Source organism: Elaeis guineensis, chromosome 13 (genome assembly GCF_000442705.2).
Source record: "Elaeis guineensis isolate ETL-2024a chromosome 13, EG11, whole genome shotgun sequence".
NCBI classification, from domain to species: Eukaryota; Viridiplantae; Streptophyta; class Magnoliopsida; order Arecales; family Arecaceae; genus Elaeis; species Elaeis guineensis.
The window spans coordinates 67139570-67145376 of record NC_026005.2 but is presented as its reverse complement, the minus strand read 5'-3'; the positions used below and the strand labels follow the sequence as shown (position 1 = coordinate 67145376).

General features: G+C 38.4%; 1 pseudogene; it reads right to left on the bottom strand.

Moving 5' to 3' along the window:
- Window positions 1-1476: 1476 nt before the first annotated feature.
- Window positions 1477-2762, bottom strand: LOC140853147 (3-oxo-Delta(4,5)-steroid 5-beta-reductase-like; annotated as a pseudogene).
- Between the last annotated feature and the right edge of the window lie 3045 nt (window positions 2763-5807).

Below are 5807 nucleotides of genomic sequence, written 5' to 3'. Positions count from 1 at the left end.
ACGCATGAGAGGGAGAGGGAGAGAGAGAGAGGGAGAGGCTATCCACACACACAAGAGGGAGAGGGGGAGAGAGAGATAGAGAGGAAAAGTTGTTGCTCATTTGCACGCACTAGAGGGAGAGGGAAAGCCGACCTGCTCAGCTTCATGCACGAGAGGGAGAGGGACAGGGAGAGAGGGAGAGAAAGAGGGAAAGCCGGTCGCTCACAAGGGATGCACGAGAGAAAGAGGGAGAGGGAGAGGGAGAGAGAGATGGGCACATGAGAGGGAGAGGGAGAGAGAGAGGTCTCGGGTTTTAAGGTGGGTTTAGGCTCTGAGAAAATCACCTTATGGTAGGGCGACTGTGCATGAGAGGAAGAGGGAGACGGAGCGAGGTCTCGAGTGGAAGAGGGGTCTCGGGTTTTGAAGTATTTTTGACTTTGATGAAATTACCTTATGGTAGGATGACTCATATAGTTATCCTACAATAAAATAACTTACAGAGTCACTTTATAATAGGACGATCCATACATTCGTCCTAATATAAGGCAATTTTTTTGTCCATACATCTACTCAATCTGGCGTTGGATGTACTGAGTCAGTACAGAAAATCGCCCTATGATGGAACGATTTTATCTGGGACAGTACTCTCATAAATAGTTTGAAAACATCATTATTTTAGTAAAGTATTTTAAAATTAACATTATTTTGTTAAAAAATCTTTATTTAGACTACATCTTAAATTTGAGAAATCATTGCTTTTGAGTTTGGGCAATGATCTCATGAAAACTGCTGCCAAAGTCCTTTGAACAATGCTTTTGGGCCTTCAAGTAGTGCCTTTTAGCCATTGCCTAAGTCTATTTTTATTGTAGTACTTCTAATAGTAAATAAGCATTAATCCCACATAATCTCAAAAATTCTAATTTTTCATAATTTCGCAAGTATTTTTCTCTCATACTACATATTATGTGCCATCTAAAAGTTTTCATAACAAGTATCTGTAAAGCTTACGGATCCAAATTTTATGCATAATCGTAGCTAGTGCCTTGTGGCCCTTCTTTTAGTACTTCTTGACATCAAAATATTTTATACATAGCCCACCAACGCAAACGTCCAACCCTCAACATGAAATAGAAGTGACACCAAGCATGCCTTGCAATTGAGTTTGAACAAGACAACCATAAATTTTATTATTATTATTATTTATGTCACCACTCATCAACTTATATTACAGACTTCAAAACCCATCAACTATGTCCCTTTTGAAAAATAAACGAATCAAACAGGAAGATTCACCAGCTATGACACCAATAACACAACCAAGAAGAGCTTTCTACCCGTATTCTTTCATTTTCACAACCACACGATTCATACAACCAAACCATCCATGCCTCTGAAGTAAAGGCAAATGAAGCAAGGGGAATTCATAGATAGCTCTATTAAAGAGGACAAAAGGTGTAACCAAAGCAATATTAAGGAACAATCTTGCAAACCTGAGTCTCATTTAATCCAAGAATAGAAAGAAGATACGGTGTTTCAGAGTCCTAAAAACCCATGCTCTTTTTTCTTGTTCATGCTATCTAGGTGGTCCTCCTCTACATTGAACACAACATTGACAAGCCACCAGCTCCCAACGTCCTCCAACTTCATTAGCACGAGCATGTCCTCTGCCATCATGTCTTCCTCCAGTGCTTCTTTCCCCTTCATCGCATCCGCCAACTTGAATTGAGCCTCCTTCCCCCAGTATCCGACTCACTCCACTCCAAACACCTTCGCCAACGATGGCAACAAATTCTTCCAATTCAACACATCTCTGTTGCTATAATTGAAGTCCTCCATTTTGGCATGCGGATCAACCTTCGCCCAAATCTGGTGCTTGGCAATGAAGTTGGGACCGAGGCATCGCTGAACCCCTCGTAAGCCACTGCGTTCCCCAGACACCTCTCGCCAGCAAATGGCAACATAGATACACAGCGTCCCCACCAAATTCATGAGACTGGATGGGGAGAAGCCAAAGATGTTCATCGGGCAGTGGATCAACCACATCACATTCCCCTTCCTCTTCCCCACCTCTTTGAAGAGAATGTCCTCGAGGTCGTGGTAGAAGTTGGGGCAATCCAACCACGAGGGATCCTCACGGAAAGGGGGCTCGAGGGCTTTCACCTTCAAAAGAACTCAAACAGGCCCAGGTGGTGTTTGCGGCCAGTCGGGAGGCAAAGGTGCCAGGGATTGGGGGGGCATTCAGGAGGATGCGGTATGGGGTCAAAAAAAAAAAAATCCAATGAATACAGGCGCTAATCCACGGAGAGAGCGTCCCGGAGAAAAAAAAAATGGTCAACTTTTTCAATAACTTCTTACCAAAAAAACCAAAAAAAAAATCAACAATTTTTCATCTTCTCATACTTCTCCAAATAGGTGAATGATTTTTTCATAAATAATATTTATTTATGAAATAGAAAAAACATTTTATCTATTTAAGAGATAGATAAGTCATTTTTCCATCAGCCGAAAGAATAATCTTTATATTCCATTCCTAGCATACTCCTAATCCTATAATAATAATATAATGATATATTATAATAATAATAATCTATAATATTATCTTATACATAATATAATACATTGCTATTATCGGACAATAATAACTTGATATTTTAGTATAATATATTATTATAAAATATAATATTAAAAAGTAATATTAAAAAAATTGACGGATATCTAAGCCAATGCACCAAAGGCAAATAGTATATGAATCAGAATATAAAATATGCTCGCATTACCCTCATGGCCGATATCTTTTATATAATGAAAGAGAAATTCTTTGACACAGCACCTATGTAAAAAAAATATACTGCTCCATCTGATTGGACCACATAGCCACTGCTTTCAATGTGCATTTAATATTTGTAATTTTTTTTTTCATTTAAAATTTTGTATGATGAAAATGTCTCTCTTTTTTTGAAAAAATTAAACATTCTGTGGCCACATTATGACATCCTACATAGAAAGTTATGATATCATAAGAAAGGAAGGGATATTTTCATTATTTAAAAATTTACATATTTTATAAATTTTAAAATGATAAAAATATCCTACTCTTTTTATGATTTTTGAAAGAAAAAATATGACATCCTATGCAGGAAGTTATAATTTGATTGCAGAATGTCATAATATGGTTATAGGAAGCCATAATTTTTTTAGAAGAGAAGAGGCATCTTTATTATTCAAAATTTCAAACAAAAAAAAGTAAAACTACAAGCATCAAATGCGCATTAAAAAACGGTAGCTACATGGCCTAATGAAACAGGATGGTATATTTTTTCTACATCAAATATGATATACAAAAAATTTCTCTGTAATGAAAATGCGCGTATGACAGTCTCCCTGATGTCCAATACATGCATTCCGTGGTCAGATCGCAAAACATTTTACATGGTGGCTAGGATGTCTGCCACCAGCAAAGATGGAAATAATAGGCCAATTATGTTAAACTCTTCTAGTATCCTGTGAGTAAGACTGAAAATGGGCTCGGGCTAGCCCGATGGGTTTTGAGCTGACCCGCTTGCAGGTCGGGCTTCAAGTTAGGCCTAAACAAAATCAGACCAAGTTTGGGCTCAGAAATATAACCCATTTCATTTTCAAGCAAGACTCAAGCTTATTATTGGCCCAACCCGAGCCCGAACCCAACTGCAGCCCGATTGTATTCTTTTACTCCGTCGTTCTTCATTTCCTTTGGATGAGGCACATTGTTGGGCTTGCTTCGTCGGATAGTGAAGCTTTGGAGGGGGGTCGAAAAAGGCACAACAGATCAGAGAAGAGCACCCAAGGCAGTAGTTTTTCTCCGAGAGGCTTCGTTAGAAGAGGAATGACCTCCAGAGCCTCCTTGAGATACCTAATTCTTCTTCTTCATGAGTGGCCGGAGAAAAGCAAGGCATCGAGCAAGCTCGAGAGTACCCGCCGCTCGATCGGCCCAGAGAGGATAAAACCCACATCGAGTGCACCGCCATCGAGAGTTGGAGAGGGATGACGGAGAAAGATCCAGAGCTTCGAAAGATGGCAGCCTATGATCGAGCGTCGACAGGAGCCTGTGATCGGGCAGCAATGGTGGCGGGGCCATTATAGATTGGGAGGGGACGGAGGAGTTGACAGAGAAGAAGGTACTGGAGAGGATTTTGAAGGCGGTCTCGGCTGTGGCAGCGGAGAACGAAGTGGAGGGAAAGGAATGGGCACGCGTGGACTTGGGCTGAACAATGCTTGGGCTGGCCCAAAGATCTTCTGGTCGGGCTTAGGTCAAGTGAAGGATCCAACTACGCTATCTTGCACTCAAATGAAGGAGGTGCAAAACAGTGGTGACACAACAAGTTAATTAAATCAGAAATTACGTGTGTAATATGGATATACATTATATATTTATGAAGGTGAATAAGGAGCCTTTTTGCAGTGAGATTTTTTTATATTACTCCTGTAGTCCTAGAAAATAATGAGTTCTTAATTAATATCAAAGGAGTTCAAGGTCCTAGTTTCTTTTTTTTTTTTTAATCTTTTTAAGCTGACGCCCATGAGATGACATTTGGTTGTTCCCATCCTTTAACATAATTATTAAATATGGGAGTGGTATGTTTACTTTTTTAACTGTCATTCTCATTAGGCAAAAAATAACATGTGTTTATTTAGTTTTTATTTCTAAATTAATAAAAAAGTCTTGGAGCTTAACATACACTCCTAAACTTTGAGGCTTTTACATGTACACCTATTCAGTCAGTCTTCTCTCATAAGGACTATGAAATAGGATGGTAGCTATGGGACACAAGTTTTATCATCATAGGAAGGGTTATTCGAGCCTGTGACTCGAACAGATAGTTTGGATTGAGAGCAAACCTAAATCTGATCTAATTTATCAATTTTCTAAATATAAATCAATCAAAAATACTTGTCTAAGATCGGGATTTTATTAATCCGAACCAACCCTCTCGAACACCATGCAACTCTAATAAAACCCAAACAACGGCTAGGCCAAGACCATGTTGAGGCCAACCAAAACTTAAATTTGTAAATCTAACAATCCCCATCTCATGAGCATGTGGGGTAGGTGGGTTGGAATTGCCCAACCCAAATCGCGCCCCCGATCACATGAAGGTGAAATCATCTTTCCAAGGCTTTCATGCCCCAGTTTTTGAGTTTCACGACTTGTAAGACATTTTTACGCCATTCATGCTTTTCAAATACATATAGCATGTGCAACTTTCTTAGCAAGCATCACACCTGACCACCTATTGAGTTAACTATTACACACAGAAGATAATGCCGCTCCATTGGCTCCACACCAGAGTGCATGAACTATTATATGACTGGTTGCAAAGCAGAGAGGGAAACTAACAAAGTAATTAGCCTTTTCACAAAAACTAGTAACTAGTTGTTCATTACATGTTGATTTCATAAATTACAATTTGAAAAAGCCTAGACCCAAGCATTATCAAAGGCATGCGGTCCAATATGAAGAATTCCCCTATAAAATTATATATATATATATATATATATATATATATATATATATATATATATTGATAAAGAATAACCGATCAAAAAAGTACAAAAAAAATGGTACATAGCTCATGAATTTAATCAAATAAATAATAAATTTATACATCATCATCGATCAAACCTTCATGTTAAAACAAAATTTTTTTTTTTTAATTTTAATAATTATTTTAATAAGAAACTACTTGTACATAAAAAACCCTCCATGTAAACTAGTTTCGAGTATCGAGACCCCACTAGTCAATATCAATCCCCTTTCATGGCCATCCAAACTTACATCTATACACATTCAA